The sequence below is a fragment of the Suncus etruscus genome, chromosome 4 (assembly GCF_024139225.1).
Source record: "Suncus etruscus isolate mSunEtr1 chromosome 4, mSunEtr1.pri.cur, whole genome shotgun sequence".
Lineage (NCBI taxonomy): Eukaryota > Metazoa > Chordata > Mammalia > Eulipotyphla > Soricidae > Suncus > Suncus etruscus.
Genome location: NC_064851.1, coordinates 39,795,823 through 39,818,275, shown reverse-complemented (window position 1 = coordinate 39,818,275; position 22,453 = coordinate 39,795,823). Strand labels below are relative to the sequence as shown.

At 42.9% G+C, this 22,453-nt stretch overlaps 1 pseudogene; it reads right to left on the bottom strand.

Annotated features, from left to right (window-relative positions):
• Nucleotides 1-3,290: 3,290 nt before the first annotated feature.
• LOC126005953 (acyl carrier protein, mitochondrial-like) lies at nt 3,291-3,719 on the bottom strand (annotated as a pseudogene).
• Between the last annotated feature and the right edge of the window lie 18,734 nt (nt 3,720-22,453).

Genomic DNA, 22,453 nt, shown 5'->3' with positions numbered 1-22,453 from the left:
CACAACCGCTTCCTCATCTCAGACCTTTTCTTTGCTCATTCAACCTTCCAGGTCCACATCCACAACCATACCTATAACTCTCTCACCATTGCTTGTACCTTGGACCACTGAACTCATCACATCCATACTGTACACACTCAGACCTCCCATCATTGAATGAGTGCTGGGAGGGAAATAAAATAGCAATACTTGGCCAAATCCTCAGAGATTCCCAGTGAGATGAAACCAAAATGATTCACCTTATAGCAGAGCAACACAATGGGAATTTTTTCTTTTACTAACTAATACAGATAATTTAGCACTACCTATAATATTTTAACATAAAGCCACTATAACCTTATTGAGATAAAGCACATCTTTTTGTTTTTATATAAGTAGGCATGTCCGGGGCCAGCGAGGTGGCGCTGGAGGTAAGGTGTCTGCCTTGCAAGCGCTAGCCAAGGAAGGACTGTGGTTCGATCCCCTGACGTCCCATATGGTCCCCACAAGCCAGGGGCAATTTCTGAGCGCTTAGCCAGGAGTAAACCCTGAGCATAAAACGGGTGTGGCCCAAAAAACCAAAAAAAAAAAAAGTTTTAAAAAAAAGTAGGCATGTACATATCTTTTCGTTTTTTTTAAATTTTCTCCTCACTCTTACTATATTGCATATGGTAGGATTTATCTATTTTAAAATATATTTGCATAGATCTATTTTCATGCTATTAATTGTAAAATTCATATATGTTTAAAAATGATACACAATTTAAAAAAAAAAGAATTGTATTGAGTTATCAATGATTTACAATTTTGTGCAATTTAAGTTTATCTATATTTAATTGCATGTGTCACCCCATTCACAATAAAAAATAATCTTTCTTATAAGTGGGATATAAAGAAACTTAGGAAGAGGACAACAAGCAGCCAAAAGTATAAGAATTGAAAATGTTGTCCACAGTGCTGAACTTACCTAAGGTAAGGTAGTTTGGACAGGTGCTTAGGACATAGGTGGAGGGAAGTGATGATGGGTGTGGTACTGGGATGTTGTATGCATGAAAAGTACCATTAATATCATAGTAAATTATGGTGCCTCAATAAAAATGATAGCAAAAAAAAAAGATGCTTACTAGCTGTGACCCAGGATTAAAGCTATATCATTTACATCTTTTCATATTTACAAAAGTGATGGCTACTGAACTGTAATTGTAGTTACGATAGCCTTCTCCTGAAATGCAAACAATTCTACATCGAGTATCAACCCATCATCAACCATCCCCTTACCTTAATGCAAGTTGCCTAATAAATAATTTTGAACTGTAAATAAGTGAAGGCCCTCCCATTTGGGGTTCTCTCAATGAATGTTGCTCACTAAACTAAATGAAGCAAGAATTCTCATTGTGAGCCCGGAGAGATAGCACAGCGGTGTTTGCCTTGCAAGCAGCCGATCCAGGACCTAAGGTGGTTGGTTCGAATCCCGGTGTCCCATATGGTCCCCCGAGCCTGCCAGGAGCTATTTCTGAGCAGACAGCCAGGAGTAACCCCTGAGCAATGCCGGGTGTGGCCCAAAAACAAAAAACAAACAAACAAAAAAGAATCCTCATTGTTACAAACCACCCAAATGTGTTCTCTTATGGTCTTGGCTAGGCCATTAAATTCCATCATTCAGCCATTATGCAACTTGTGCCATTCCCTCATCTGTGAAATATGGATAAAATAATGCTCTCCTCATCAGGTTTCTCTGGTGTTACATGAAAAATTTCCAAACAGCTCTAAGAAGGCCCAGGGGGTGTGGTTCAGTGGCCATGCACCTGCGTTGAATAAGTCTGATTCCTGGCAGTACCAATTGTAACCATAAGTGTATGACCCAAGCACACAGCAACCAGGTTTGTGTGAGCCCCACAACCAAGTATACAAACATCGGAACCACAATAAATATGCAATCACTGGAGAAGAAAACAACAACAAGGAATAAGGTGAGGGGTAGGGATAAAAAGCACTGAGAAAAGTGTCCAACAAAACATAGCAAAACTCTCAACAAACAATAAACACCAGCTATTGTTATTTTATACTTCACTTAGTATAACCTCCATCACACATCATGATGATTCCGTTAAATTTATTGACTTTCCAGAAAAACTCTAAGTTCATAAATGTCATTGTCCTTTTTCCCACATGGCAGTAGGTAGAGGTAGGTGGATATTTATTAATCAATAAATGTCTGAATGCATCCAAGCAAGGATGGGAATGTTTTATGGCTGATTTATATTTTCATAATCTTTATAAACATGCTAAGTGATAATTTAGGTTATTTTTATTTTGTTTTGTTTTGGGGCCAGACCAGCAGTGCTCAGTCAGGTTACTTCTAACTCGGTGCTCAGAAATTACTCCTGACAATCTTAAGGGACCATATGGGATGCTGAGGACTGAATTCAGTTGTTTGTGTACAAGGCAAATCCCCTTTCCACTGTGCTATCACTCTGGCCCCTAAGTGATAATTTTAACTCATGATCCTATACCATTTAAGAGGAGAGGAGATAGAAAGATTACATTAAATAATTAGGAACAAAGAAAGATGACAAAACCAGAGAGAATGGAGAAGCCAGAAAGATAACAGGAGGGATAAGGCCATGCATGGGGCCCATTTGGGTTTGATACCCAGCACCACATTTGGTCACCAGAGCATAGAATTGAGTAAACCCTGAGTATAGCTAGATGTCCTAAAATAGTGAATAGATTAGAATCGTGGTTTTACCACTTACTACTAAGGACCTTATGTTTCCTTAACTTCCATGTCTATTTCTGCATCTATGAAATGGGATTAATAATGGGCTCTGCCTCCTCATTAAGTTTCTATGAAGATTGGATGAGTTAATGTTTGAGACATTAGTTATCATCCTTTCCTCACAACAGAACCTACTATATTTTATAACCTTTTATACTCATGTCTTATCTGCTATATCTATCATAGAACATGATATTTTGATGCTAAGTAACCAATCTCTACCCTTATGCAAATACATGCACAAACACATGCACGCAGACTAACAAGTCTCTGAAGAAAAATCATGAGTAAGTGAAGTTTTTTAAAATGCCTGACTTTTCCATAACAGTACTATAAAACATTGGTATGTCCATTTAAATCTTTTTTATATATAGATTTATTTTCAAAGTGGAGAAAAACACTTAAGACAATTTAAATATGTCAAAACAGAATTACTATGTCCAAGTCAGCAATGGTGCCAAAATGTGTCCTCACTTCTAGGCACCCACCAAGTACCTTTGAGTCTTCTCAATGAGGAAAGAGGTCTGACATTTTATTCATACATGTCCTCCTTGTCTGCAACATACTCTAGTTTCCTGTGGACACATTAACTTTTCCACATCTATATCAGGAATTTCAGATCTGAATTCATCTTCCATGGCCATGATAATCTCTACATGATCCAAATTATCTAAGCCCAGGTCTTTCATGAAACGGGAGTTGACAGAGAGCTTTTCCAGGTCGATTTTGTCATAGGGCTTCAGGACGTAGACTTCTAACATCAGAGGGGGCTCCTTTCTGTACTAGCAACACAGCTGGGCCAGCCTGCTGGGGTCCTGCACAAGCACCAGGGCTGGCTGCGAGAACCTGGAACACAGGATGGTGCTGAGAGATCTGTCCCCAGCCAGCACTGGGAGCCGAGGCAGCAGCCCAAAGGCCACAGGAGTTGGTGGACACAGATGCAAAGAATATGAGCCCCCATGGCTGTGTCAACACAGGATGCATTACACATGTGAGTCATTTTTTACAAAGATGCTAATTAACTCTGATGTTTTGGATAACAAAACTCACATCATGATTAAAACATGAATGTGCACACAAGTTTACTGCTACTAAGAGAAGAGCCAGTGACCAGGAAAGATTCAGAAAGGACCCAGAAGATGATCCATTAGGTTTATTACTTGATGGAGCAGTATGGAAAGCATCACTCCCCACTCTGCTTGTTATGTGCCTATTGCCAACCCTGGTGGAAAGAGTCTACCTATGTCAGAAATTAGAAAAGAGAGATCAGTGTGATAATACAGTGAGTAGGTACTTGCCTTGAATGTAGCTTACCTGGGTTCAATCCCCAGCACCTTAGATGGTTCCTGGAGCCTACCAGGAATGATCTCTGAGTGCAGAGTCAAGAGTAAACCCTGAGTACCACCAGGTATTATGAAAAAATGGAGTGAGGAGAGAGGTGGAGAGCAAGAGGGAGACAAACGGGGGGAAGAGGAAAGGGAGGGAGATATAAAGAAAGGGGGAGGAAGAGGGACAGGGACAGGATAGAGATGGAAAGATTCCCTCTTTAGTTGGCCACATGAGGTTATATAAGCTAACAACAAAATTACTCATTGCTTCCCTTGTACTCATTGCTTTTCTCCTATTTTTTTGGAGAGCAACATAAAGGCAGGTGATGAACCTTACCCTAGACTATGTTGGGTTCATGGCACTACTGCTTTGGAATACAAGACAGACAAACCTCTTGAAGTTACTTAGAGTTCAAGGTAAACTATTTCACACGCAGCACATAATAAAATACTTTGGGAAGCACTTAAGTTTAATGTGTTCAAGTGTTAATTCCATAGAAGCTTCTGTTTCTGTGGGGAGAGACCATGAAACACCATGGAGCTGGAAAGGGAACAGTATAGGGAAGAGCTAAATTTCAATCAGCAACAAAAACAGAAGACACACAAGAACACATAAAGACTCCTGTACATGATGGATTCTATATCTGGCCATAATTGTAATGTACTCAGAGGAAGTCTGATCACTACCAGTACAGTTTTTAGAAATTGTGATGGCCCTTTGCTTAGTTGGGCTTCTTAACCCACCAGTCTTCCCAGATCTACTACACTCCTAAAAATACCCATTACTCTTATTCTTCCCATCTCCTTTCGGCTATGATTTAGAAGTCAAGAACTACAGAGACTTAAACTGTTTTTTGAGTTACATTTCCCATAGTCTCCTACCCAAGGCAAACAACATCATCAGGTGCAGGAACTTCTGAAAGAATGATGGTCTTAGTCCCCCGTGAGCCAGTGATGAATCTTTCTATAATATTGCTTCCTGTCAAGCAAAGCATTGCGTTTGAAAGTTCTCCCAACTTCCTGTAATTGCATCATAGCCTGAATGCTTGAGTTCTAGCACCTGTACAATCGGGCAGCCATTCTAGTCCAGGGTCTGTGCAGCAGGGCAGAAAACTGGCTCATCCTCGTCCCACTCAACATGTTTCCTGAATCTTCTCCAGCTTGACGTTGGGAGGGGCTGAGTCATCTGCCACTAAAAAACCTGCCCAGGACACACTGTCGAGTCATCTGGACACTGTTGCTGTTGGCTCGGGAATAGCCAAGAACCCTCAACTTTATCATTCATCAGAAGCATCCATTCTCTTTGTCTGAGAAATAAAATGTTCTTTGAAGGAGTTGATGTATTTCTTTAATGAAAGAACTAAACAACACTGCTATTTATCTACAGAATGGGCAGGACTGCCAACCCAGGTGGAGATGATGTGCTCATGGGTTTGAGGTTTCTAATTACACACAGCTTTTGGATAGGGGTGATTGAAAGGACACTTTACTCCTCCCCCTATATTCATGATTGTTCTGTTTCAGCTAATCAAACTCTAATTTGTTAGGAATTGGGACAAGAAACAGGAGGAAAAAATAATGATTTTCATGGGCCCTTCATGTCCCAGGGGAATCATTGATGCTCTTTGCCCTGATGCTGCTAAAATGTACGCTCCATGAAGCGCCTTTGTCTGCTGGTTTACCAACATATTTCTGGCACCTAGAAGAGTGCCTGGCACATTACTGCCACTTAATAAGTGTTTGTTGTAAGAAGTGACAAATGCACGAATGCATGCACGCATGAACAAAGGAATAAATCAGGCCAGAGTCATCCAGAGTAGCGGAAGGAACAGATGTCGTGGCGAATAGAATGTGCAATTGAAATCTAATACCTTGGGTTGGATCCCAGTTCTGAATAGATGAATTTTACTACTCTGACCTCTTTCCCCTACCATGAAATGAAATAAGAGAATTATATGCTCCACAGGGCTATTTTTTAAGATTAAATGATAAAAGTCATATGAAAATATTTCATCCAATACCAGTGGCCCACACAAAATTTGGAAGTGGTCTCGGATGCCATAGCCTCCTTCACTGACATGCTACTTTGGAATCCCATCTCTATTTCCTCTCCATTCCCACATCAAAATCATTGCTTTACTTATCACTCACATTGCTCCAGTCCCTTCCCTAACAGGTTGTATGCCTTTATTTTGTCTCCTCCATCACCAGATACTGAGCTAAAAATGGGTGACCAGCAGCTTCCAAAAACCCAAGCTCAGAAGGGCCTTATCCATGAGGTTTAAAGCTCTTGAAATCTTACATGTTTTGAAATTATAGTCCTGGGTTCATGGGTGATGGAGGGAACTTGAGGCCTTGGGATATTCTCTATGTCCTGTCACCTCCTGTCTCCAGGACAGCTTTCAATCATTCACTCTCCCACACTATGGCACCCTGTGCCTCTGTGTCTGTGTCACTTCCTGATTCCATCATTCCTCTCAGTGCCAGTTCCAGTCTCATGCCTCCCAGTGCCTGCTCAAGTCCCAGCAGAGGCCTAGGTACAAATATGGAGGGCTGGACAATCTTACCTCCTTGTGCAAGGCAATATCTATTCCACTCAAAGCTTACTGTGCCACAGAGAATTCAGTAGGTAGGTTAGGTCTAATAGAACTTGGACTTGGCCCAGATCAGACACCTGACATGGATTCTGAAGTATCTGGAGGTTCCTGACTGGTGAGGGATAAGGCACTGTCATCTGTGAAGGGAAAGGCCTAGAATCACCCAGCTGAGGTTCAACCTATCAGCCCTGCTAAAACTAAGATCCGTTACTTAGCTCAGCAACTGGTATAACTGATTCTCATGTCTCAGGGTGATGCCCCAGCTACCTGTAAGGAGCTTTTACTCCATTAATTAGCTGGTTTCATAAAAGGAAATAAGAAATAGAAAATAAAAATATAACTTCACAGGAAAATATTATGCCTTGAGAGGGTGAATAGAAAACAAAGCAATACTTCAATTTAGGCCCATTCACAAGACTTTTTCTTGCTTTCTGTAAAGAGGTTTGGGGGGTGCTTTTTTCATTGAGCCCCAGGTCTGGTCCTGACTCCCAGTAGTAACCATCTAAAATATGCCAGTAATTTTGTAAGGGTTTTGTGCTGACTGTGCTGGGAGCATGAACTTCCCTAGGACCTTTCCATCTGTCTTGTCTCCTCAGCTTCAACTTCCTCTTCTCCTCTCATCCCACTCACCCATTCTCTGAGCATCTTGACCATCTTAAAAGCAGCTTCCTGAACCAGTCTTGCTGCCTTAATTTGCTGCTTCTTACATATTCTTCCCTCTGTTCTCCCTTCCATATGTTGCCTCATATGCTGGTCCTTCACTATTTCTGTACCCCTACTTTTATCTGACCATGTCTCCTCAGCTTTCTGTGACTTTCAGTGATCACCCCAGGTTTCCTCCTCTATGTCATTTCTCTACTACCTTCCAATAGCACCCCCAATTCACAAACTTTATCACTGCCCTGTAATCCGAAGTACTCCTGCCTGGCCTCTGCATCATAGACCATGTCTTATGTGTCACCCTTCCTAGCACTACATATTACATTTGACTTTTGGGTAAGTAGCCAAGCTCAAGGCCAATGCTAAGGTGAGATTCAGTAGGAGCAAGAGTAAGTAGCCAAACTCAGTGCTGATCTTTCTTCACCTTCTCTTCACTACCTTCGCTGTAATATTATCTGAATCAAACAAATCAGTCACACCAGCCTTGTAGGTGTACCTATCTGAGACCCGCCCATTTCTGGGAGGGGTCTTGGGAACTGAATATTAGTTGTGACCTTACCTGCAAGACCCCGCCCATTCCTGGGAGGGGTCTTGGACTAGGTAGATAAACCCTTGAGCCAGGGGATTAGGGGCTCTCTCTGCCCTGCTGGGCTCTCTGGCTTTTGGGTCTTTGCCTCTTTTGGTCTTTGACCAGGATGGAGGTCAAAGGAAGATGGCTGAAAGGAGTTAAGACGCAGGGCTAGTGAAGTATGGCTGTGCTTGAAAGGTTATGATAGAAACCACACATGTGGTGGATAGGGTATGTATAAAGCTGATGCTTCCTGATGCCTGTCTCTGGATGAGTCTGATTCCGCCATTCACCTGGGCCTGGGACCCACCGGCTGGATGGGAGCCACGTGGCCTGGGATGGCATCCACCTCCATCCAGCCCCATCTTTAATTATTTGATACAACATCTGGCACCTGAACAGGGACCTTCTAAAAGGAGTCTTTCCAATAATGAGGATGCCAAAGGCACCATTTTAAGCCAACTTTATAGACCTATGGTTTTCTGACCATGTTTCCTTCACTGATCCCGTGGGTCTCTGCCCTTGTTCATCAAATTTCAGCCACAGAAACCAGAGACAAAAACACTGAATACACTTTATTAATAAGTCGCTTTTTCTCCTCAATGCATTAGCAATTTAATCTCTGGATGTGGAATATCTACTGCTTTAGTTAGAAAATTCATGTACCACATCATAGGATTTATGAACAAAGGAGATATGGCAATGGCCTTGGAAGCAGTTGTGAGTTGGGTTTTATCTTCAGCATCCCATATGGTCTAAACACTACCAGGAGTAATTCCTAAGTGAAGAGCCAGGAGTAAACCCTAGCATCATTGAGTGTGACCGAAAATCCAACCGCATTCCAAAAAATGATTTGTGATTTGGACTTTGAATCATCATGAACATAAGATACTTGACCTTTTGATCCAGATATCTCCTCTTATAGTTGAAGGATACCAGAGGTCTTCCCCAATTCTACCTATTGGGTCCACACTTGCATCTCCCATTGCTTTATGCAGGCTCTTGTAAACTTGAGAATAATTTCTGGCTAGGGCCTGGAGAGATAGCATGGAGGTAAGACATGTGCCTTTCATGCAGGTCGGTGGTTCAAATCCCAGCATTCCATATGGTCTCCTGAGCCTGCCAGGAGAAATTTCTGAGCATAGAGCCAGGAATAACCCTGAGCACCGCCGGATGTGACCCAAAAACAAAAACAAAAAAAAAAATTCTGGCTGTTGATTCAACACTTCAACACACACACACACACACACACACACACACACATATCTACCTCTCTCTTTTTTTTATATATATATCTACCTCTCTTTGAAGACACAAAGTCATCATTCTTGCTTCCAGGTTTCTCATTATAAAAAAAAGATGCCATCATCTTTTTTTGTGACTTAAAGCCACCACATCTCTGCTAACTCACCCGTCTTTCCACATTCCTATTGTCTTTTCTCACCTATACTTCCTGGTCATTACTGAAGTCCATCCTGCAGTTTGGTAAAACTCAGGATGGGAGGATGAGACTCTTGGCAGCCATCTATGAGGAGACTAATAATACAGTTTAGTTTCTTCATTAATGCGGTGGGGGGAGTAATGATAAAGAAATGATCCTTGTGGACACACAGTATTGACACAGTAGCCACACAAACCACATTCAATATCTTTGAAACCAGCTGTTCACAAGCTTTTTGAGGCAATGCAACTTTTGCTACCATGAATGCATAAACAATTTCCTTATTCTACCATCATTAATGAGTTAGTTATTAAGCTAGTCAGTTTTTGTTCCAGGCAGAGAGCAAAGTGTGAATCAGAAGTTTTCTAACTAGACTGGAAATGGGTAATTTATTGTAGACATGCCAGTCACCTTGATAACAGCCTGTGGGTTTTAGAAACATCATTAAATATTCCTCCCAGTAAACTATGTGTGTGGCCTACATCCTTCCCAGCCCTTCCCTATCCTTTTCCTCCTTCAAGCATACTAGACTCAGAGAAATGTGGCCAGGAGAGAGTTAGACTATTTAGTGTGATGCAATACAGCTCTGTTCAACTTTTGCATAGCAATTCAGCAAACACAGTTTTAAGCATTCAATTCTACTTCTACAGCTTCTTAAAATTCCCTGCAATATAATTATACTGATGGGAATGCAGAAAGATAATTGCTTTTAGAGGAAAGTTTCTCCTTTGTTCCATGTTCATCTGGCTTCCAGAAATGGAACAAGAGCCCTTGAACAGCAGAAATACACATCCATGTGTCTCTAGTTATCATTTATTTACAAAGATAGACCTTGACAAATGTAATTTGTTCAATAAAATTAAAAGGATGCACGATAATTCACTTAGACAAAGAGACTTGAAAGGGGACGTCATCGCAGCCGTGCCGTCCATCATTCCAAGTGATCAGCTGACTTTGAAGAAGTGGCAGGTGTTCCTCTTTTGGAATGCAGCATTGAAATAGTATTAAGAAGGGGGGAAAAAAAACGAGAGTGAGCTAGGAATTGGAGCAATTCTTTATTCAGGCAATAATTATACAAATTAGATCTATGAAAGCCAGAGAATGACTGTGCCTTGAACCCTGTCTGTGTGATAGAACAATGGGGAAATTAATAATTAAATCTATTACATATGCTCATAATCCAATACAAAAGATATCTCGGTAGTTCAAACACTCCTGTATTTTCATTTGAATAAGGCTTTCACACATCTCTCCTCATTATATATGTATTATATTTTAAATTTAACAGCTTATTTTGTTGCCTTTATGTTTGAATTAATAAGGGCACACTTTAATGCACTAATGGGGAATTGCATTAGCTGGCTTCACAGACATAACTTTGAAAAATCTCCAGTTTCCCCAGGGTGAAATCAATTTGCCGCATAACACATCGAGTTGCCGACACATCTGGAATCTGAAGAAAGAGCTCCCCTCTGCAAGCTTCTGATCTGGGTCCCTGCATTTAAGCCAGCCAGTATCCCTGAGCTAGGAATCTTTACCAAAGCAAACCCAAGAGGACCATCTTTTGAATTTTGTGACATTTTAGCTGAAATCATGGTTTTCTTGATTTTGTCCATGTTATTTTTCCAAGAGAAAAATAATCTCCCTGTGAAAAGTAAAGGTTTATTGAAACCTTTCATTTTCTCTCTTCCTTCTATCACACGCTTCCTTCATCTTTTATTTTAATTCTTCATAATACCTCTGAGGCCTGGGGAGTGGCAAAGAAAATGTTGAAGAGGCAAAAGAGAACACAAAGCATCTCTTAAGGTAATAGTGAGGGGAAGCCCATAGTTATTCACTGAAGAGATACTAGAGTTCTAGCAGAGCAAATCTAGCATTGGGGGTGGTGGAGAGACATTGTTTGAGCTGTAACACTGAAATCTAAAGGAACAAAATGGGGGTTACAAGGTGGAAGGTTCTATTCTCAGTTTGGGCTCAACTGGCCCCTTGGGGTGTCCAAAATAGTCCAAAATGTCTATAAAAGCACCCTGTATTTCCCAGCATGAGACTATGGGGCATCAACCTAGAGTATAAGATAGAAACAAAATCAGCAGAGGATGGAGATAAGGGGGAAAAAATACTCACTAGAGCACAGAAAACCTAGAACATGCTAAGTGGTCAGATCTATCTCTGCACATGTCAGGAAGGAGATGGCACAGCCAGGGTAACCAAAAAGAAGAGGCAGCTTGACCCAGTACTCCAAGTTGTGTACAAGGGAGTTGCCAACACATCCAGCCGGCTAGACATTGCATGGCTTCATAGTTGTTGTGCCCTGTGACAAGACCTTTGTGCCTCTGGAGCAGAGTCAGCACCATAGCCAGACTGATTGCATTACAGATTGTGAGCATAGTTAGCAATCCTTAAAATTCCATCTGCCTTGCTTAAAGTTCTCTGCTTCCAGTTCCATGTGTGGTGGGGGTAGCTCTCTGCAGGAGATCTGGGTCACAGAGAAACTCAACTGGACACATGCCCGGGCTTCAGGTGTGCAGGTGGAGACTAGCCACGGGGAGTCAAGGGCCGGGAAAAATGTTTGTCTAATTTTAAAAAGCAGTTTTCCAGGAAAATAAACAAAAACCTTCAGCAAACAGGCCTTCAAGGAAGTCTGGGAATTTTGGAAAGAAGAAAAAAAAAAAAGAGCTTTAGCAATTGCAGTTGCAACTAGTCCTGTGGGCCCTCTGGTGACAAGACCCGTCCAAACAGCCCCAGCAAAGGAGCTTGTGTTTGAAATCGCTAGTGCCGAAATCACCACTTTCCCCCCCTCTCCTTTTGTTTGTTTGCATTGAAAACAAATGAATAAAATCCAGATGAATTGGTGTTTTTGCTTTGTTTGTTTGTTTCCTTAAAGAGAACATATTTGCTCATTAGGAAAGCCAGACAGCCAGCTTCAGAAACAAAAGCCCTGCGTCCACATCTCTTTTTGGCAAAGATACTTTCCCCAGTGTTCTCCAGCCTGAGAGACTGTGGAGGGGGAAAGAGATGTCTGCAGGGAGAGTGGAGGGAAAGGCCTGTAGCCTCTAAGGCTGTGTGCACTTCCACGTGGGCAGGGCTGAGCAGAAATCCTCTGAATGTAGAGATCCTCTGAATCTCGAAACAGAGAGGGGGCTGCTTTCCTTGCATTTTTTCCCTAACAATTTATGACATGTAATTAAGCTGTTTGTCCTACGTATATGTAAGCATATACTAATATTTATGTTAAGTAACATATAGGCAGCATGAATATACCTTTGTAGATATAGGCTGTATGTATTTTAGATAATGTGCAGTTACTCTATGAATACATGTCCTTATTAACACAAATACACACACACACACAAACACACACTTAGAAATATGTACTTGGGCTGGAGCAGTGGCGCAGGGTATAAGGCACATGACTTGCGCATTCTAGCCTAGGACAGACCACAGTTCGATCTCCCAGCATCTCATACTGTCCCCCAAACCAGGAGCAGTTTCTGAGTTACCAGGGGTAACCTCTGAGCATCACCGGGTGACCCAAAAACAAAAAACAACAACAAAAAAAGAAATATGTACTTGATAGTTTTATTGTTAAGTATATTAGGAATGAACAAATTTTTCTTTTCTTTTTTTTTTTTTTTTTTTTTTTGGTTTTTGGGCCACACCCAGTAACGCTCAGGGGTTACTCCTGGCTATGCGCTCAGAAGTTGCTCCTGGCTTGGGGGACCATATGGGACACCAGGGGATCGAACCGCGGTCCGTCCAAGGCTAGCGCAGGCAAGGCAGGCGCACCTTACCTTTAGCGCCACCGCCCAGCCCCCACAAATTTTTCTTTTTAAATAGGGGTCATACCTGGTGATACCTATGTGGTACCAGGGATCATACTTAGTAAGCATATGCTCCACCACTTGAGCCATGTCCCTAGTCCAGAATGTGTTGCTTTTAATGGGCTTTGTTTTAAAAATAATTAAGCCAATTTAACAAACTACCTGTTTGAGGTTTCAGCAAGTGAAGGAGCCATTATTTGCAGCACCTTATTAACAAATGGAGCTATTTATACTAGAGGATGGCTAGCAGTGTCCATAGCATAAAGAGTATAGCTCAAGAAATGACATAAGAGGCCCATAGCATAGCTGTTAAGGCAATTTGTTTTGCATGCAGCCAATCCTGGCTCAACCTCCAGCATCATATTTGGTCCCCTGAGTACTGCCAGGAGTGATTTCTAAGCATTACCAGGTATGGCCCCAAAACAAAAATAAAACTCATCTTAGTTTTTGGCCATGAACTAAGATACACAGAGTGAGGTATAGAGATCAAAGCCATGTGTCCAAGTCTCTTTTCACAGCCCTAGAACTGCCTGAAGTTCACTGGCTCTAGCCAGAAGCAGGACTGGCTCCTCTCAGTTCAGAGCAGGAATCTAAGTACAAATGCTGTCTTTCTATGGCATAACCAAACAGCAACCACAAGGGCCAGTGAAACCTATGAGCTCCGAGCAGCTCCTGAGTATGCTGGACAAGAACTAAGAATGAGACTATCATCAGTTTCTTTCCTTTTCTTGTCCCAGTTCCCTCATCTAGAGTCAAAAAGATGAGCTTGTCATCCTTTTAATATCAATAAGACAAACACAATGGGGATTATTCAAATGTGCTGGTCGTGTTAATATTAAAATCTTAGAGGAGGGTAATAGACCTTAAACTAATGTGGTTCTGTCAATGACACTGCAGTAAAAAAGGGAAGAAAAAACCAAGAACAAGGGTAATCATTCTCTAGCAGTGTGTGGACCGTTATTTAGTCCACTATAGGACAAAGCCAGGAATTTAGACTGGACATTCCTTTATGTTTTGGTGACAAGAGGTATTTAGAAGCTAAGGAATGTCTTAATTGATTTGGTTTTTAGTCAAAGGGGTGGATTACACAATTCCACCTTAAGAAATCTTGACAAACTCTGCTGACTTTCACCAAAAGCAATGATAGATTTGCTGCCATGTGCAGGTCCATTGCTGTGAGATTGTCCAGCATGTCTGAATCTCTGCATATTCCTTGAAAGGAAGGAGCCTGTGTGAAACCTCCACTATACAGGGGAGGATGCTGGCATGCCCCCAGGTTACACTGTTTATTGCTGGTGTCTCAGCCACATCATGAATACTTTTCAGGAATCCTCTGAGAAGCAAGCCAGCAACTCACTTTTTCTACCAGGAAAAAGTCCACAGCAGTAGCCTGAAAATGAAGAAAAATGCTAATACCTCTGGGAAGGTTTCTCTTAAGCCTATACAAAGTGAGAGAAAAGGATATTTTGGATTCCTGTTTTTCAAAAAAAAAAAAAAGGGGGGGGACGGAGAGATAGGAGGTAGGGCATTTGCCTTGCATGCAGGACCACGGTGTTTCAAATCCCATCTGGTCCCCCAACCCTGCCAGGAGTAATTTCTGAGTGTAGAGCCAAGAGTAACCCCTGAGCGGTGCTGGGTGTGACCCAAAAACAAAACAAAAAAAAAGTGGTGCCAGAGTGGTGGCGCAAGCAGTAAGGCATCTGCCTTGTTCAGGCTAGCCTAGGACAGATCATGGTTCGATCCCCCAGCATCCCATATGGTCCCCCAAGCCATGAGCGATTTCTGAGCGCATAGCCAGGAGTAACACCTGAGCGTCACTGGGTGTAGTCCAAAAAACAAAAAAATAAAAAGTTTGGGAGATTAGAGCAATAGTACAACAGTATATTTGTCATTAATGTGGTCAACCTAGGTTCAATCATCAGCATCTCATATAGTTCTCCAGGAGTGATTCCAGAGTGCGGAGTCAAAAGTAAACCCTGAGCATCACTGGGTAGAAACCAAAAACCAAATTCAGCTTGCTGTGGAATGAAGTGATATCATAAGGCTTAAGGCGTGTGCCTTGCCTGCTGAGGACCCCCCCCCCAACTTTGATCCCTATGATTCCCCCAAACATCTTGGGATGTAGCTGTGGAGATCCAGAGCACCATATGGAGGTCAAAGAATTTCCAGCACAACAGGCACTGAGTAGCCCCACTTCCTCCTGCCTCCCTCACACTATTCTCCAGACTAATTCTTTAGCCAAAAGTCACTAGGAGAGAGTCAGGAGGTTCCTCAGCACCTAATGATATGTCCTAGCCCACCAAAGAAAATCAGTTTGGTATAGGGCTTCAGGTATAGATCTAATTATGAAGTGCCTGTTGTATTTACTGAGAACTATGGTTTTTGTTGTTTACCAGTAGACACCTGTAGAATACATAATTCACACCCCACCTCTGAGGTTAGCATTATTTGTACTTCACAGCACAGGAAACAGGGCCCCAAAAATCAAATAAGACGCCTGGACCTTATAAGCTCACAAGAGTAAGTTCAGACTTCCCTGTAGCCCCATTCTTGGAACCCACCGCCATCTCCTCTTCCTTATTTTTCCCCTTTCTTCCCAGCTCCAACTGTGGAGGTTGATGACTTTTCCACCAGCCTCCGGGGCCTACACTCCTAAGATTTAGGATTAGGTCTTTCTAGTGAAAAGACAGTTTCTAGGGAAGCAGCAATTGCACTCCTTTTCATGTTATTTCCAGACTTGATGGCCCTGGTAGACAGGGGTGCAGGGGGTGTGGGGGAGTGTGTCTTGAGCACTAAGAGAAATAAAAGGATAAAATTTAGCCTAATTTATCCGTTTCCAGGCCTGGGAGGCAGGACCTCAGGTGAGGAGTGGAACCTCAAATCCCCTTTAACCAAGTCTGGGTGGGGAAGGCCCCTAAGAAAAGGCAGCCCAGCTCTCGAGACCCCAGTGGAGCCAAGAAACCATTTGTCTGTGTGGACAGAGGGAGAGAAACAAGGAGGTGAGAGCACAGGAACAGACTGATGGAGATACTGGATTACAGTTGGAGCAGCAGCTGGACATCTCAGGGCTCCTGGCCCAGGAATGACTGGAATGGATGCTGGTAGGGACAAAGCTCTGTGCCCAGAATTAGCTGATTTCAGGGTCACAAGCATGGGACTTTAGGGAGACTCTAGGGGGCACGCAGGGTCTCTACAGGAGCATTAGGGGCTGCAGGCCAGAGGAACTGAAGGGCCCTTCTGCACACACATACTGCTGACCCAGGCTCCAAACTCAGAGGCACCCACAAGGTTCACATCACCTGCATAAGGTCTGCCAAGTTTTTAGACCCGAAAAAAACACCCAAGGGCAATGACTCCATCAGGACAAGAGACGCCTTGCACTTTGGGTGGGAAAGGTGGCAAGTCAGACTCCTGGTCCTGCAAGAAACCCGAAAATTTTCAGCGGCGCTGGTGTTGGTTCTCTCCCTTGGTCCGACTGAGCCTATGGCCAGAGGATGTTCCTGTGGCGCCACCTAGTGTCTCAGGCGCAGACAACGCTCGGGTTGCAGGAAAACCCAAAAACCAGGCCAGACACATTAGTTCTTGTGATGGTGTATTTAGGGTAGAGGTACAAGTGAATGTGAACCAATTCTGCCCACCCTCTGGCCAGGCTAAAAGACCTTTTAAGATCCCAGCTTCTTCTACTACTAAGCCTACCAGGAAAATTGGTCTGAATGAATGAAACCAGTGACATCCCCTTTCATGAGACATCCAGGAAGAGATGTCTGATTTTTCCTAAATAATATGGCAACTCAATGCCTAATTCATCCATAAATATATATATATATATATATATATATATATATATATATATATATATATATATATATATATATATATATATATATGCTGTCATTGTATAAATATTAGTCCAGAGGAGAAGTAGCAGGCCAGCTGGAGCAATCACATCTGGAAAACATAGAATTAAAACTTGGGATAGGGTGAAGAAGCCTTACTTTTACTTAATGGTAAACTGAAGGTCTCCAGAGATGAGAATTCTACAATATAGTGGAAAAACTGGAGAGCAGGTTCTGAGATTAATTACCCACGGACACTTGACCAGACAAACTATTTGTTACAAATTCCAAATAGTTTGTAACAGAATGCTCTGAGGTCCTGCTCATTATCTCCACAAGGCAGATGAGGGAATAGGGACTTCAGGAGGGTATCCCATAACCAGGAAGCAGGTCCCTTTGAAGCAAGGCTTCAAAGCAACTCTTAAAATCAAGTTCCCGGGACAATGAAACATCCATGCTTTGGTGGAAGAAGGGGTATGAGGAACCGATTAGATTCAGCAAACTTTGAGCTAAGCACTCACCTGCCTTTCACTCTGATTGCTTACAAAACTGGTAGTGATAACAAAGGGGCCTTTTAAAGGGTTTTATCCACCTGTAAAAACTATTGGATTTTATTTTTGGCTATGGACAAAAGATAATCAAAATAGATGTATTGGAACATAAACCTCCTTCAAAACTTCTAAGTATGTGGAAGGGAGAAGAAAATCCACAGAAGTATGGATGAGATGGGGAATGCATGGAGGTAGAAACCTGGCCTGTAGGGGTTCCACTTATCTTGGGAGCCACTGACCTCCCAGGGGATAATTACCTCCTGATAATTGTTCAGACTTGATAAATAGGGGAAATCAGACAGCCAGCAGTTTATCTAAATACCAGTTCAGATCTGGACAGAACTAGATTAAGGAGTCAGAAACATTTGCAATAACCTCAGAGATAAACCCTTCCTATCAGAGGCAGTTTATCTCCTTGTCCGAAGCTGTGCTGCCCAGTAACTGCCACTTCAAGAAGGACGGAGACAACACAGAAGGATGCTTTTGCTGCTGACCCCACAGTTCACCTTCTGAAAATGAAAGGTGGAAATTCTCCCCTGATCTGGAGAACCTGAGGTCAATGTGTTGGCAAAGCAAGTGAGAGAGGTCCCGGCCATTAGACTCACTGATAAGAACCACCACCCCACCCCCCACCCCCACCCCAACCCCCCCACCCCACCCCCCACCCCGTCCTCAGGTTATGTTTTCTTGATGGTTCTTCCTCCCTTTCTAGAAGGGCAAACTCAAGGCACTGCTGACCTGACTCAACCCTTAGAACCATCAGGGCCGCAAATGCACCAGGTGATTAGAGCCTGTGGAAACTCTGGGCTTCAGGACTTGGAGTTGAGCCCTGGGGATCCATTTTATATCCTGAATCAGAGTCATGGGGACCTCTCAAAGCTTTTCACATTCTACTCCAGCACCCTCTCCTTCAATTTTTTTCCTGTTCCCTTGCCAGTTTGAGTGTCTATCCCACTAGGTACACCTCTTAAATTTCCTGGGCACACTCCCCGGCCCTCGGATAGTTTCTAGAAAAGCCCACCTGCCTGTCTTTCTGGGGGTGTGGACATGCCCCCATTCTCTGCCTTCCCTTCCCTCCCACTCCTCTACCCACTAGTATTCTCCAGCTTTCACAATGTTCTAATGGGTACTAGAAACAACAGTACAGCAAGTACTTAACCTTACACATGACTGACATGGGTTAATCCTTGGCATCACTTATTGCTCCGAGAACTTGTTAGATATGATCCCCGAGTACAGAGGCAGGAGTAAAATTTTGAACCATGTGTGATCCAAAGCTCCCTTTAGCCCCCTCAAGCCCCCATCCCAAATAAAACTATCTAATGGAGAAAGACAGGAATCTCTCTCCTTATCAGTGGAGTCAAAGGTGAACCAGCTCCACCTTCCCTCGTACTGCATGTGTCCCTCCCCATCTACCTATGCTGTAAATCAGAGAACACACTTAGAAGGTTTACATACACCTGAGCCTGAGTATTCCAAAGGCCGATATCGTCTCATGGAGAGCAGTCATCATGGGGCCAGTGGCTGGGATCAACTTTCTTAGATCTACCTGCCAAGCAGGTGGCTCCACTGCTGAGCTAGTCCCAGACCCCAGGTGCTGGTTATTTGCATGGATCAACGTTCAATGCAGTGTGTAGATTACAAAGCTACAAAGCCAGTTGCCAACAGAACCTCAACCTTCTTCCCCACAATTTAGATCAATCCCACAGCATACTCCACTTCCGTCATAGCCCAGTCTCAGAACAATCTAAGAAATGCCCCCATTGCACCTCCTTCCTGGCCAGTGTGCGCTCCCTGTTACCTCTATTCCCTGCCTTCCCTCTGAGCAATGATTCATGGCAGATATTAAGGAGGAAACAGCATCCTTCAATTCTTCCTACCAGTTCTCTTATCTTCACAGGGTTCTTATTAAAGCAGTCTCTTCAAACTTATTTATGTGATGTCATAGTAGGAAGCAAGGCTGTCAAAATGCCATGTTTCATGAGCACTGAATTTGATAGAAATAAGAGCCAAATAAATACCAGAGTGTCTGGGCCAAATATTCTCATCTTTGCAAGGAAGCTTAGGATCTGTGGAGAGAGCAAACAGACCCCTAAATATTATCATGCAACTCTTCTCTCTACTCCTGGGAGCAGAGAGGTGCTCTCCTCTCCAGCTCTGGAGAGACTGATCCCAGGAGGCCATGAACTTTAGATGTTTCTGGAAGCCGCAGCAGAAAAGGAGATCCCAAATTCCTGAGGAGTTTCCACTGTCAAAGAGTTAAACCATGACTCTTCAGCTCACATTTTTCTTAGCTCCATTTCAGTGTTGTAAAGGGCAGAGGCCTGTTCTCTTATTGTCTTTAGAACTTGTTTGCAAATGAAAATCAAATGGGTAGAAGTGAAAAGGGGAGGAAGCTGGCCAAGGAACAGAGTTCTGTGTGGCATTCTGTATGGGAACTTGTCCCTTGGCACAACTGACCAATGAGGAGACTGGAGAGTGCCTTCAGCATCTTCTTCATATTTGAGATATTTGTATTTGGAAATAGTCAACTACACCCTTAGTGGCTGGGAGTTTTCAAATCTGCTGGACACCTCTGAGAACCTTTCTTTTAGTCAGCTGATGTCACTATGTCATTGCTGCTGCCTTTAGAACTGCCCATCTTGGGGCCAGAGCGGTGGCACAGGGTTAGGGTGTTACCCTTGCATGCGGCTGACCTAGGACTGTTCAATTCCCCCGGCGTCCCATCTGGTCCCCCAAGCCAGGAGTGTTTTCTGAGTGCATACTCAGGAGTAACCCCTGAGTGTCACCAGATGTGGCCCCAACCCCCTCCCCAAAAAAAGCACTACCCACCTTCCAGCACTTGTTCCTCCCTCCAACTCCACCACCCCTCATAGCATGCTGTTCCTCTTTAGACATAATCCGTGGGAAGAAACATGTATGTTCTTCATCCCACTAGATCATGGGGTCTTAGACCCTTTGTGTGGTATCATGCTTGCTTCTAAGTAATTTTCTCACATCATTATGGACTCTGAGAAGGTACAATCTCATCCCCTATTTGCATGCAGACAGGCTATTGTGAGCATCTGGGATATCACATGCCCACATGGCCCCTAGTGGAAGAAAGTGGGCACTCCCTCCCACCAGCTCAAGAACAAGCTTGCAAGCTGATCTGGACCAGCATGAATGCCCCTGATCAAGGCAAAAGAAAGGTTTTTCAGGTACAGCACAGGGCCCACCAGGAACATCCAACTTGGAGTCTGTTTGTCTACTCATGTCTCCAACCTCAGTCTCTCACTATTGAGCACAGCCTCTCGGCTTCACTGGCTTCCTAGACTTCAGACTTCCCTTCTGAGCTCTGCATACTGGTACGGCCCCTTAGGAAAGTAGCCTAGGGTGAGAGAAGCCACAGTGACTCAATGTACAAGCCAGGACAGAGGCATTGAAGAAGCCTTTTCTCCTAGCCCAGCATACACTGGGCCATGCACAGGTTCTGGCAGATGAAAAGTGCTCAGATGGCTTTATACAAGCTGCTGCTCATTCAGCCTCCACTTCAGGGCTTCTTGTTGCAACCTATGGTTTGTGTTTCAATCAAAAGCAAATTTAAGCAAAGGTTTAGACCACTGTGTTTCCTTGGTTTAATTAATAATTCATAATAAAAATGTAATCCACCAAAGTTTATGCCTTGAAGGTTATAAAACACTTTTATTTGCCCTGGAGATCAGAATGACCACTCTCTAAATCTGTAAAATGATTGTTTTTTTCCTCTCCCAAATGAGAAAATTTTACTCTCAACTGTAAATTTCAGCTGTTTGCCATATGTAACCACAGAGAATCTGTTTATTGACTTAGTATATTAGAAGTAGTTAGGCAGGCAAGAAAATAAACCCCAACTTGGGGCAGGAGAAAGTGTGGGGAAGAAGGAAGAGCTGGAGATGAAGTGTAGCAAAATTCCCACCTTCAAGAATAACCAGGAATGAAGTTCCTGCCCAGGATGGAGAGAGGGTCCAGGCAAGGCCAGCTTGGAAGTACAAATGTATCTGTATCCCCTTACTTCAGTGCTTTTAACATTCTGCAATTATTGTTCTGTGAGTCCACCTGTGGGAACAAAATTCAGATGAGATGTTAAGGATCAGAACTAACTTGCTGAAATTCCTAAAAACAACAACAACAACAACAAAAAAAACACATATACACACATACTCACACAGAAATAGAAACACCTCAGAATGGTCTTCAAATCAACTCAATAATAGTCTCAAAGAGAGCAGCTCTGCATATAGATGACTGCCATGTTAATTAACCATTAAGCTCCTCTTGGACTCAAATATTTCAGTTCTAAATAGGCTTTCCTTGCACTTGCTCAATGAAACCCTTTCTCCATAATAAAGTGCCATTTCCAACAATAGTGAATCATGGAACTGCAGTATGTCCCTATTTCTAATTATGTTTCCAAAATTGCAGGGTGCCACCCAAGTTCCAGTAACACCCTTATCCCTCTCATAGTGCTACAGAAAGGGTGGCCAACCCCGTGCCTTCTGCCCAATGTACTCCTCACAGTGGGTTGGATTACTTTAAACATTTGTGGCTTGGTAATTTGGGGACTCATTTGCAAGGCAAATACAGACTATCTAAAATTAAGGTTCAGTGATGGGAGCTGCTTGCTGAGGATTCCTTTTGTTTGTTTTGTTTTAAAACCACACTCTTGCTCTACATGATTGTTATCACAGATCTAGCAAGATGGTGGATGGCTTTTATTCACTAAATAAAAATCTATTCTATCCAACCTCACAAAGTTTGGAGGAACACATCCTAATGAAAAGAGCCCACTAAGAGATGGTGTCTGTCCGCTTTGGCTTTGGACCATAGTCATCAGGGCCAGACTACAAAGTTGACCTAGCCCAGGGCTGGTAT